Below are 13,875 nucleotides of genomic sequence, written 5' to 3'. Positions count from 1 at the left end.
ACTTTGAAGTAGAACTCAATTGTTCCATTAAACTGTATTTTTAATAAAAAATAACAATAACAGCATTCCAAATATCTATTTTATAAGCTTTACTAATGTATATTTTTTTAATACATGTCAGAAATTCTTACTTGAGGCAAATGCAATATTTATAGAAAGCAGGAGACTTCAAAACAGCTCCAGAGACTTTAAGCTCTCGATTTATTCACAGATTTAGAATAACTCAGGAATACAAAATGACAAAATGTACATTTTTTATATTGTTTACTAATGTATTGTCTCTTGTCCCTGATCCGTCATTTTCCTGACTGGAGGAAATACATTCAGCTTCTTCACTCCCTTTAATGCTACACATTTCTGGAGGGAAATATTCCCATTTGGTGAAAATCTATCACAATTCTGTCTTGCAGAATATCACTCCCAGAGAATTATGTGAAGATCATTAATAAATACATTTTTGCAATGACAATCATTTCTTCTTTGGTCATGATTTGTATCTATTATTCGCTTCAGCCTCTCCAGTTCCCAGAGAAAGTGCTGGTGAGATGAGGAATGGCAGAGGCAGCAGAGCTGCGGGTGAAACCAGAAGGGAGATTCTCCATGGCTATAAAGGCAGCGAGGTGTTGGGTCAGGACAGCCCCAGGAGTCCGCAGGGTCCAGACAGTCCCCGCGCTGTGCTGGGCCGGCAGGAGGAGCGGTGCCGGTGCCGGTGTTGGTGCCAGTGCCGGTGTCAGTGCAGTGCCGTTGGTGCCGGTGCCGGTGCCGGTGCAGTGCCATTGGTGCCGGTGCCGGTGTCAGTGCCAGGAGGTGCCTGTCTCCCCCGAGGGACCGCAGCTCACAGCACCAAGAGTCACCTCCCCTGCCAGGACCCTCAGCCCCGGCCCGGGTGACATGGACAGCTGACCAGGAGAGTCAGAATAGTCCTTCTGCCACATTTTCATTTTCAAAAGTACATCTGTATACAATAAATACCTCCTTCTGTATCCTTGAGACATTTTCTGGTCTGGAGGCACCTCTGAAAGTGCAGAATTTCTTCTGGTTCCTTCTGGCCTTGCAGTCAGAGGTGACAGGGGACAGTTTCACTGTGCAACCAGTGCTGTACCCAGGAGTGGCACTGTCCCTTCTCATCTGTTTTTTCATGATGTGACACTGCACCTACATTTTTCCAGCCAAACCTAAACACTGCTGGAATGGAGCACTGAGAAACTCCGGAGCAGCCAGTCTCACACCCCACCTGTGCACAGCACAATATCACTCCAAGGAGGATGAAGGGAAAAGCCTCCAGGAGCCTTGCAGCACAAGCTGAACTCTGCTGTCCTGAGCTCCAGTGGAACAAAGTTGTGATGATCAGTAGCAAATACCTCATCAGTGAAATTTCCTAGTCAACACTATCTTTTGCTCAAAACACATAAATTCTTTTTACTCACTTATTTTTATTTCCACACCATGTAAGTTTCAGAATAAAAATTGTCTGATGTTCTTCAAAAAAGTAACCTGGCTTCTGATTTTGGGGTGTAAATTTATTCTGCATGCTTCGCTGCGTGCCTACCAGAGAACACTGGGAAGCAAAGGAATTTGACCCACATACACAAATAACTATATATGCAGCACAATACAGATCTGGGCAGACACAAGGTTATTTTTCTTTTCCAGGAAAATCCTGGATCAGAATTAGTCACAAAGACACACTACTCTGGCAAAAGATGAGTCCAGAGCTCTCCCAAGTGTGTTGCTGCTGAATCAACAGTGAGAGCACTCAGGCAGCTCTGGGCTGTGCTGGACACACCACAATAAATGCTGGATGTTTGCTCCACACCCCACGGCAGCCACGATGTGCTGTGAAAGGTGTAACTGCTGCAAGATGAGCAGCACACACTGCAGAGGGTTTCTAGTCCCATTAGACTTTCCCTAATGTTTCTAACTTCTACCACTGTGTGAGATTTCTTTTACTGTTAGAAATAAGTGCTTTTAAAACTGATGCATTTGCATTCACATGCCCACAAAAGAGTAACTCAAAGCACTAAATGGCAACAACTATTGCTGGGATTTTTTTTTCCTCTGCTGTCTCAACTGCGATTCCTCACACAGTGTCTTGAGTCCAGCAGCTGGGCTTTAAGGAAAAACAGAAATTGTCCAACGGCATGTGACAAAATCATGGGAGTTGTTGGAAGTAGAGCCAGAGGGGTGGAAGAGACTGGTGAGTCAGCTTGTCAGAGAAACATGTCTAGAGTTTAACTGGCTGCAAAACCCAGCAAGGGCTGTGTGTTCTGGGGCACCAGGAAAACATGCCCGAGAGCCTCGTGCTCTGGGTGACAGAAGCTCTACCACGCAAATAAACAGGGGCAGTTTCACTACTAGCACCTGGTACACTCTTTGACCCGAGTTATTTGATTTGATTTGTGCCAATATATACAAACCCTCTGTTTTTCATGAAACCCAAGGACAAATCCTTGCTGACACCAAAAACACCCCCCGTGTTCCAGCTGCTGCAGGAGCAGTGCTGTCAGCAGGTCTCAGTGCAGGAACTGGATGGGGGAGTGGGGGGAGTGGGGGAAGGCTGCTTGTGCTTTGGATGTGCTGGATGAGCAGGACCCACCAGCTCCTGGGCCACAGGAGCTCCTTTCCTCCCTGCTACTTTGTCTTAGCAGGATCTCCATTCTCGCATCTTGCTCCAGCGCTCATTCACAAGGCTGACACGTATGGCTGTACCCTGTGTGGCCCCTGCTAATTCATGACAACACTAGTGACTGACAAGAGCTGGCACCTTCCCCATCAACACACGCTCTGGGCCAGCATGAGCAGCAAATCTCTGGTGGAGGAGTCTCTTAAAGCAAACGCTGGAGTGAGTGCTTGTGGCTGCATCGTGCAAGCACTGTTCGAGAGCCTCGGCTCCTGGGGTTGGAGTATGTGATCTGATGTTAATACTAAAGTACAAATATTCGTGCTGCAGCTAACACAGCCAGCTGCTGCACGAGGCCAAGAGGAGAGTTTAGAGCAGAGAAGTCCCTGCAGCCTGTTAGTTCTGTGGGAGGCAGCAGCCTGGTCCTTGCAGATGTGTGCCCTGGCTCAGCTCCACACATGTGAGCACCACAAGGCTGGAGCTCCTCACACGCCAGATGTGTCACACACTGCTGGGAGCATCTGTGCTGCCCACCCTGCCCTGCCCCGTGCTGGGGTGGCAGATCAAGGTGCCACAGAGGCACAGCCAGCAATGCCCTGGAACTGCTAGTGGGGAAAAGAGGTCAAGCAAGTGATATTTTTACATTTTTGTGTGTACAGATAATCAATAATTAGATGTCTTGGTGTGTTACATTTTATCCTCTCTGGTGTCACTGTCTGTCCCTAAAAGACCAATGTTTCCTGCTCTTCTTCTCTTTCCACAGAAGGCTGTGACATCTATGCAGGTGGGGAACAAATTTTGTTCCACCAACTTCTGACACATCAAACCTGACAAATATACAAGAGATGCAAGAGTAGCTAATGCTGTGTGCTCGTTGCCTTTGTGCTACATCACCACTAAGGAGCGTATAGAGGGGGCCAGTCCAGAGCAAAACTATTGTTTGCAATTGCCTTTTCCTTTTGACATTTTCATTGTATGTTCTTTTAGGATTGTAAATCTCCTGCGATGTCTTTACAACACAGCTGCGAGGAGGCAACATCTAAAAAGCTGAGGAAGAAAATGTCCTGCCACCCGGGAGCAGCACTCTTCATCTCCCCAGTAACATTCAGGAGTCTTGGGCCGCTCTGGCTCTCTTCTCTTCCACTCTGATATTTTTCAGTCAATGCATGCCTGATTCTTTTTTTGTTCTTTCCTGAATTGCAGGTAGCTTTGAAAAAACACGCATGAACCAGCCCTGCCAGGTGAAAAATAAAGGCTCCTGATTGCTATCATTATTATTATACCACTAGACATTTTATTAACACTAAAGTGTGACATTTCCCTCCAAAGAAAGGCTTTCTCCTGCCCTTCTGCATGGCTACTTTATTGAATCCAAACTCCATTTCCGAGGATCCTCACCTGTTTAAACGCTGCTGTATTTCTAAAAGCAATTTAACCTTTCATCTTTTATGGATGGATCCTTTTTTAACAAAAATCCTATAGGGCCATTTTTCTCCTCATCTCCTTGTGATCTCAGCGATATTACGTGATGTAGCTTTTGAAGAAGAAATGCCGAAACAGCAGCTTCACCACCTGCAGCTAATGCAGCAGGAAGACCGAAAAGGCAACCTGGAAAAATCCCTTTTCAACATTTCTCTCACAAGCTCCTGGTAAGAATCCCCCAAACCGAGAATGTCTCTTGCATAGAAATGAAGGGCAAGAGCTCAGGAAGGCGAGAACAGCCTGGAGATTTGCCACTTTGTAAAACCCATCGGTTTGTTTTCCAGCCTTGCATCCTCTCAATACATGGATGACTCGCACACCACCCAGCTTTAATTATTTATTTTTGGCAATGGCTGTGTGTTGTCCGAGGTAACAGGAACTCCTGGGATGAAGAACACAACCAGTGCCCAAGAGGTGCAGTGTTCAGAGACAGAACAGTTTTCAAGGCATTCTTGGATGATTTTACTGCTTGCTTACTGCATGGCTCACATGGGACCCGTGGTTCAATAAAACACCAGACAAACTACAGACACCAGTACGTATCTTCCTGCTAAATCCTCTAATCCCGGTTCAGTCCAGAGCACTCGGAGACATTCAGTCTCTCTCCATGCCAGTACATGTTTCTCCTTCTCCCTGCTCAGGTCTGTGCTCACTGCCAGCCCAGCTGTCCCTGAGCCCGTCCCCCGGGCAGGAGCACACCCCGGGGCCATGGAGCCACGGGCAGGTCCCTTTTTCCTGCCCTCACCAGCCTCAGCACCGGCACCGAGCATGGCCAGAGCCCACGGGGCTTTGGAAAGATCCCCAGCAAATGCCAAGCCCTCCCTGGGCTGCTGCCTCCGCTGCCCTCCTGGGGCTGCCAGCCCAGCCTGGCAGGTTGTCCTGCTCCTTCCCTCTCCCTTCCCTGTCCCTCTGCACAGCAGGTGCCAGTTTGTAGTTTTGGAGCTTCTGCTTCAGTGAAGCTTCTCTCAGTCACACCTGGGAACATCCTCTCGCTATGGAAGGTGTTACTGTGCCTTTCACCCCCAAATGAAAGCCTGTGCAGCCTCTCATCTGTGCCACCTCTCAGCTGCAGTTAAAATCTACCTTTATCTGTAATTTACTTTATAAAACACATTAATAAAAGTAATTAAAGCCACATAGCCAGAGCATCCACCAGCCAAAGAGACATCATTAAGATTCCCCACACCTGAATAACAAGCAAGGAAAAACAACACGGGGATTTAGAGTTCAACTTGCAAAAGATAACACCATGCATTAGAAGCGAATGAGCCTCCCAATGGGAGCAGCACTAGAGAATGGAAAGAAAATAAAGTAGGGCAGTGTGCCAAATTCAGGAGGTTTTAAAAAAATAAGCAGCACAGCCATGACAAAAGAATCCCCATTTCAGCCCAGCATGGGAGGAAGTATGAACTGAAACCCAACGAGGATTTCCATGTTACTGTCTTAATTTGTAAAGGCTTTGAAAAATAACACAATGCTGAGCTGGTCTTTCTTTTTTGGGAAGAGGGGAGAGGGTCAAAGGGAACTGTATTGGTTATCAAATAATGACAGAAAAAGCTATTCTCTCTGGCTCTCCTAAACTCCCAAGTGACTTGAAGGGACACAAAACACATCCAAAGAAACCCTGCCATGGGAAGGCAAAGCACAGGCTGCCCCTTTCCCCAGCACGCTGCCCCTGTGCCGGCGTGCCCGGCTCCGTGCTGCGCTGGCACAGCGCTGCTCCCGAGGGACGGAGCCGCACCTCGACACGGAGCCGCCGCTTTCCCCCGCACAACGCTGCCCAGCACCGGGCACGGACAGCAGGGACACACCTTGTGCCCTCCGAGCCCGTCCTGGCCGCTCACCGCCACCAAGGGCTCGCACTGATCATTACTGCTCCAAGCTGGAGGGAGTTTTTGCTCCTCACGCCCACAGGGACTGGACACGGAATCTTTTTGTCCTTATTGTTGGGGGATGCCACATTCATCTCTAACTTTTTCTTTGCCTCCTGTTTTCAAACCCGTTCAGGATCTTTGCTTTTCCCCATTCTTACTCTGACAATTTTAATTGTACAAGCCTAGCTTTTCACCTTTTGTTGCTCCGCAGATATAGGAGAAGGCGAAATGCAGGTAGAGCACCACAAAAGCAAAAGGCAGGTGAGCTTTGAAGGAAAAGGGATCTAGGAAAGGGACAAAAAGGAGCATAGAAATAGAGGGTTGATCTCTGTTGTACTCACAGCATGGAGTAAGCCAAGCAACAGCTACTGTACCTTAACTAGGCAACCGGTAGAAAATCAAACCTTCCCTGTGATCAATAGGATAATGGTGAGAGTTTGATTAGCCTTGGAAAAATTACAATAAGGATAGAATTTTTTCTCTCCATGGGTTGGGTGATTTCCCTGTGAAAGTTTTTACAAGAATGAGGCTGCATATAATGCGTCTTGTTAACCCAAATTACATGCACTCGAATTCCCTCTCTTTCCCCAAAGAAATCAGAGAAGAAATCAGGCGTGAAATGGCATGTGGGTGGGGCTGAGCCGAGCCAGCACCACTCTCATAATTAAATGAGACTCGCTGAGCCCCCACTTCTCAGAGCCTTTCAGTTCTTCTGCTGGGCTCTGCTCAGTGCCCACAAGCACGGGGCTGTACTACTCGTGTACAGGTTTTACACACTCCATGCAGGCTCAAGCAGGCTGTCAGAAGGGGGGAGCCTCTGGCCTTTCTCCAGGTCAGGGGCCCCTCAGACCAACCCTTCAGGCGGTTAAAGTCTGCAGGAGTTTTGCAGAGCCCTGGCCAGCCCTGGACAAGCACACAGAGGTGTCACCCTGGGTGGGTGTGACACAGGGCAGAGCCTCCCGGAGTGTCCCTCTTGCAGTGACACGCTCAGAACTTCCCTTCTTGATTTTCCTTCTGCAATGAGGCTGCAAAAGTCGCTGCGGTTTGGAGGGAGGCAATCCCAGTCTCACTTTCCAGAGAAACAGGGGCATTTTCACCCACAGGAGGTTCTTGCAGAGCAGGCAGGGGCTGCATCCCATAGTCCAAACTCCCTGGGGAGAAGGATTGGCGATCAGCAGTGAGGCTGTGCTATTCCTGTACCCCACAGCTCCCTGGGGGCTGTGCACTGAGCACTCGTGTGGGCTCGGTGTCAGGTGTGGTTTTGGCTGCAGAGGCCCCATGCTGGCCCAGCACACCCGTGTCACCCCTGCCTGGACTGCTGCAGTTCACTGGTGAGGTGTCCCTGCCTGTGGCAGGGGATTGGAACTATGGACTTGGAGGTTCCTTCCAACCCAAACCATTCTGTGATTATAGTTTGAACCGCAGTTGGATGTATTTGGGAACTGTAATTCCCAATCCCTGGTATAAAATCCTGGGAATGGAATCCCTGTTTCCCAGACAGCACAGAAAACAGTGCATTAGGTTGCTACTGTTACTAACAACAGTAATGGAACCCCTTCTGATGTGAATATTACTGACCTGCACGGTGGTGGTGCCAGCAGGACCGTGTGGGACACCTGGGCCAGGGGCCCGAGCACACACAGCACAGAAACTTTCACAAGCAAGGACACTCAACCAAATGCAGGTGGAAGGAGCACTTCAGCCCCACTCTTGCAGCTGACAACCGAGCTGCCAGTAGAATTTAATGGCAAGATGGATGTTTGGTTATGAAATAAAGATGCTGTGACTCTTTAGCTTTGCCATATGTTTCCACGTGTAGGTGCAGAGAGCTGCCATGCCTTCAGGCCGGCGCTGATCCGACTCTCTGGCCCGGCTTGTCCCCGGAGCCCGGTGAGTCCTGCAGGGCTGGTGTGTCTGTTTGTCACTGCTGTGCTGGTGTGTCTGTTTGTCACTGCTGTGCTGGTGTGTCTGTTTGTCACTGCTGTGCTGGCACCCTGCCTGCTGGGGCTCCTTCCTCCCCGGCTGCCTCCGCTCCGCTTTGTCTGTGCCGCGGTGCCCTGGTGATGCGAGGCGAGGCTGCCTTGCAATAACGAGCAGTGAGAAAAGCCCTGGGGGAGCAGCGTGGGACAATGCACCCCCGGTGCTGCCTTCCTCGGGGAGCAGGGACAAGGACCGAACAAAGGAGCCGAAGGCAGAGAGGCAAGCAGGTGGCACTGGGGAGGAGGCAGGTGGAAGCGGCAGCGGCACACAAAAGATGAAAAGAGGAAAGTAAGGAGAATATGAAGCTCGAAGAGATGCTCCATCTGGGCCAAGGGAACGCTGGAGAAGGAGCCACGTTTTAGGCCTTTGCAACAATAGGTTGTGAGGAGGTCTGCTTGAGAGAGGATCAGCTCTCCTCCTTGACTGGCAGCTGCTAAATGTGACAGTAGCTCAAAAGGAGATGTTTTCAGCGCGTGCACCTCAGGCTGCCCCTGCTGATCCGCTGCCTCAGGTCAGGTATATTTTATACACTCTAAAACAGCAGAATTTCCAACAGTTCCTGAGAATCTCCCCTCCTCAGCACTCATCAAAATGCACTCCTCATTCACAGTCTTCTTCTGACACTGGGAATATCTCAACCCTTAGCAACAGGTGATGACAGGGCATGACATGTTGTATCAGTGTTTCACGCTCTAGAAGATTAAGATTGGATTTTTCCCACTTTTGCATTAATGTCCTGTGAGATGCGCAGAGCTCAGCTTGCAAGCAAGGTATTGTGTTCCCTACACATGGATCCGTGGCTGAGCTCTGCAGCAACACAAACTGATCTGCTGGTATTCCTTTTATGACATAATTCAGACCTTTACTCAGGGTCGACAATGCAATGCTTTGACAATCCAGATGCCATGCCATGAACACATAAACTCATTTTTCATTCATGCCCCCTTAAAACAGCAGAAATGGTCTGGAGGAAAGCACAGGCACAGCTGCTTTCTTAAAGAGATATTTAGTACAATGCAGTAGTCATGAGATGACACAGGGGTTCCCCAGCCAGCTCCACCTGCCTGGCTGGGGGTCCCACCAAGCCTGGGGCTGGGGCTGCTGGGGCAGCCAGCACCTGGTAACATGGCCTGGCTACTCCACAGAGCTGATCAGGGGGTCACCTGATAAACCCCCACAATTATGTGCTGCAGACTGCTGCTTTTAGTCTTGAGCTGTGTCCAAAAGCAGTAAGGGGAATAAAGGAGTTGTTATTTTGGTATTTACTTCTTGTTCTTCATATATCCTAAATGTTCCCAGAAACTGTTAGGAAGCCTGAACACCAGCTTGGTTCCTGGTGCTGCGCCTCTGTGTAGAGAACTGTAAGCCCAAAGCAGGAGCTCTGGGAAAGACTATGTTCAGTAGCAGGAGAATCTGGAGATTTAGTGTTAATCCAAAGAAATTGCTGCAGCTGGGCCCCATCAGCCCACTTTTGGAAATTAATGGGGCGGTGGGGCCGGGCAGTTTGGCACACAGGACGCAGACAGGAGGGGTTTGTGTGTGTCCCACCACAGGAGCTTTCCCAGAGAGGTGACAGCTCTGCACACACTCCCGAGCACCCCATTCCATCCTGCAGAGCCCAAGCCTTGCAGCCTCCCTAACGAATCCTTAGCTGGATCATTAGCAGTGATCAGCCATGCAAATGGTGAAAGAGTAACCAGTTATTAACAGAGGGCTCTTTTATTGTTTCTAAAAATAGGCCTGTGAAGTGAGGTGTGTTCTTGTTCTCTGTGCACACATAAAGAGAAACTGCAGAGCAATAAACGTTAGTATTTAAAAACACCCAACTTAAGAAGGGCACTTTCACTATAACTTTCCTCTTTATGGAGGAATAACAAAGGATTCCTAAGCTGCTATGGTTCTACAGAGACTATAAAACGATTGTGAGTTTAACTGAATCTTTCCTGGGTTTGAAGGTATAAGATTAGTGTCTGTCAAGGGAACTGGCTTTGTTAATACTTGAGGTTCAGTCCAGCTGCATTTTCCCTGCATTTTATGACATCTGGTTTTGTCACTTTCAACAGTTTGGTAATGCACCAAGATAAGAAACATACCCAAAATTAAACTCTGTAAAAGGTGAAATTGGGTTTAGAGCTTCCTGTTCCAGGCTTTGTAGTGTTGGAAACTCAGCAGCCAGAATCGTGCAGCACCCGTGCAGTAAGTGACATTTTCCTTGTCAATTATTCATATGTAACAACAGATCTGCTGCTAAGTAAGTACATTTAATGAAGAGAGCCAGCTTACAGCAGCAAGGAGCAGTTTGGGATACAAAGGCAGCATGTGCAGTCGCTGGGGATGTCTCCTTCACATTTCTGACAGGGCACTTGGCAGTGTGAAGGAGAGCACGAAACCCTCTGGCACTCCCACACCTCTTCCCTTCCCGGAGCCCCCAGGATCAGTCAGGCATGGTCACACACACCAGAGCCAGCCAGCTTCCTCCCTGACCTGTGCAGCAGGAGTCCGAAATTGTTCCTCAGACCAAAAGCCTTCCTGGAGGCCAGAGGTGGCATCACCTCCAACACAGTGACTTTCCTTACCCCGGGAATGCTGCACTCCTGACCTCCAGGCCCACTCTTCTCCCCAAATGCTGCTCCGTGGCTTTTTACAGAAATGAGTCTTTGCCTTCTTTCAGTTGTAAAGCTCCTTGGACTCTACCTGTCTCTCAGGGAAGGGAGAGGACAGACTGCTCATGGTCTCAGATGTACCTGTGCTGGCTGTGTTCAGTTTCCCACAGCCCTGCATCACAGGTCCCTGCATTCTCATCTAGTGCCTCCTTCCCAGAAAACAGAGATCCCCTTCAGTACCTTCCAATCCAATTCCTCTGAGTCTGTTGTGCGGGATTGATTTGTGTGTGATTGAATGTGCCTTCTCACACATTTTGCAAATCCCAAAAGGGAGGTGCAGCAGTTTCTGGTTTCTGTTCTCCAAAGTGACCCAGGCCCTCCTGTCGTCAGCAGGGCCGGGGCAGCAGCAGTCAGGACTCAGAGGTGAGACTGGAGGTGCACACGTGCGGTCACACTCATCTGCTGCAGTGCCATTTTCTCACGGCCTCCCTTGGGAAGTGTAATGACTTCCATTTTGCCTTTTGCTCCAGTTTGGCACTGTTCACTCAAGGACTTCAAAGCACTTTCTCCAAGTACCAGTAAGTAACCTCTGGCCAGCCTCCCTGTGCTGGCCACAGAGCGTCTGCGGTGGAAGCAGGAGGCAGGAGTGCTGCCCCGGCCTCTGCTCCAGCCAACAGGCAGAAAAAGAAAGAACAGCAATACCTGGAGTCCTGCCAGAAACACATTCTTCCCTCTAATGCCTGGCATCAGCTCTAGCATAATTCTAGAATTAAAATGGATTATATTTTTATGCAGATCTTTGAAAAGCAGCCCAGCTTTTGGTCTGCTCCAAGGCAGCTGATAATAATGGTACCTGCATGTAAGTGGCTGCAACACACCTTGTGCTCCCAACATAGATCCCCAGGAGCTGGAGCTGCTTTGTGAGGAGAAAGTAGTTCTACAAATAGCTGCCAATGTCTTTTCTGAGACCTCTTTTGTGCTGGAATAGCCAGAAGGGACTCTGGAGAATCCTGTCAGTGCCACTGAGTGTTGATGTGCACAATCTATAATCTCTGGGATAAAATGGGAGCGATAGAAAAAAGTATGGACACAAAACATGAGTAGGAACTGTCTGCACTCAGGAAGCTGAAGAGTAGAGAATAACAGAAAATAGCATTGTACAGCTTTTAGATTAATCTGACAAGGATTCCTGAATTCCATACTCAGAATAGAGGCAGAACTGGAAAAGACATACAGAGAAATGAAGCCACAAATGGCCCTCGTTACGTTAAAATCCTCTCGCAGTGTGGGTGGTTGGGCTTATTTCTGTAGCACAAGTGGCACTGGCTGTGGTGTAACTTCAGCTGTCATTCAGCCTGCTGGGAGGAGTCAGCACCAACGGGCATGAAATGGAGAGTCTGGGTCTACATTAACTAGAGGTGACTGAACGAGGTGGTAGGAACACACATGACTGATTTTTTTAAAGCACAACATCAGCTCCAAAATGCATCAGCAGCTGGCAGTGCCCATCCCAAGGACTCTCCTACAAGGCCTAGCCAGATAAAGGTGAGCACTGCAGCCAGTGCTGGGGGGAAGAGCCTCCTTCAAAGAGAAGCACAAGCTCCTGGCTATGAAACCTCTGCTCCCCCCAGTCCATGGCAGCTCACACTTGTCTGCCAGCCTCTCAGAAATGGTCAGATCATACAAGAACAAAAGTGGATTCAAAAGCTTTTGAGCTACTTCTAAGGGATGTGAACTAACAAAGGCAAGTCTGTGGTCAGCAAGGTTAAATCCACCAGACACAGGCTGTGCTCCAGCAGAAAGTGGGAATGAGCTGAAACTGCCTGTCTGGGATAATCATACAAGCAATGGTAAATAAAATGTTCTTCTGTCTCAAAATGTTTCAAAGGACCATTAACAAATTCTCAGAAGGTCTGGGTTTAAGAGCTATCTTGGAAGATTTGGTGCAAGCAGTGATGTCTCTTTACCCTCGTATATGTCTGTGGATGACAGAATGGCCTCTCAGAAATGGCTCTTCCCCACATTCCCAGAATCTCTGCCCAGCCTTGGGCGAGACTTGGCATCAGCTTCTTGCTCAATCACAGCCTGCAAAGCCATATTACAGAGTATCTCTTTTGTTAGTCTGCATTTCCAGAGGAAGGACAGCAAAAATGACAGATGAAACACAAGGAAATTGTGTGGGAAGGCAAAAGAAGTAGCTGGTGAAAATGCAGTTTCTGTGGGCTGGAGGTTGAAATCAGAAAAGGATACCTGGAACCTGTGCACTCTGATATGAACATGAATATGTCTCGTGGACTCATTCCTTCCTTCAGTCACCAAGGAGACCTGGTATGATCTGTGCCTGGAGAGCCACTGGAGAATTTGGGGGTTAGCTCTGTGCAGAGAAGGATTCATCTCTGGCTCTCTGCAATAGGCTTCAGCCAACAGAAATAGTCCATGGATTAGAGCTCCTGATCACTGATACTCTGTGTCGGACCAATATGCCCAAGGAAAATCAATACCCTTTTCTAGGAACACTAAATTACCAAAGCCTGAGGATCTTCTCACTGGTTTTGAGTAGTAACTAAGGAATGTCATACTGACAGTGATTACTGTGCCATGGACAGGTAACAGTTTTCCTGCAAGAAGGCCACGTGGTGTTTCAGTGTTTGCAGTGCTGCAGATGCAGTGTGGCTTTCCAGCCCCAAGCACCCGGGATGTGGGTGCCCTGCAGAGAGGCAACACTGAGATTTACCAATTAAAACAGCTCACCACAGAGGGAAGTCACACTTCCCAAATGTTTGTGTCCCTCTTGTTTTTGTTGCTTTTTTCCCCACCATAGCTGCTGGGCTAAACTATGCAGGGGAAAGAACAGATTTCTTTCTTTAACAAAAAGCTTAATTATTTCCTTTTTTCTAGATGTTGTTGCAAAAGTGTAACTTCCTGTTAAGTGCTGAATTTTACAATGTAATAAATTGATATAGTGGCATGTAAACAAGCTGTGTAAATATATGTGCAGAGCCATGCCTTTTACAGGACAAAGAAGAACTTGCACAGAAGTGCTTTTCTGCAGAAATAATAATTTGCACAGTGTTACCCATTAGTACAATAAATGATATTGCAAGGTCTGAATTTACTGACAGCAGGTTTTGTATTTTGAGTACTATGTTTTGCTCAAATTAAAATCCCAAAAATATTTACTGGCCTTAGTTGTTACAAAAATCCAGTTATTAGGCCAGAAAGAGCTGCTAACATCATACTAGTCTGAGAAGAAATCCCAGTGTATCTTTTTACCCAGTCCTTGAGAAAGGAAATTGTTGAATTGATAACTGCCACT

This window comes from Taeniopygia guttata, chromosome 17 (genome assembly GCF_048771995.1).
Source record: "Taeniopygia guttata chromosome 17, bTaeGut7.mat, whole genome shotgun sequence".
Lineage (NCBI taxonomy): Eukaryota > Metazoa > Chordata > Aves > Passeriformes > Estrildidae > Taeniopygia > Taeniopygia guttata.
This window is presented reverse-complemented; position numbering follows the sequence as displayed.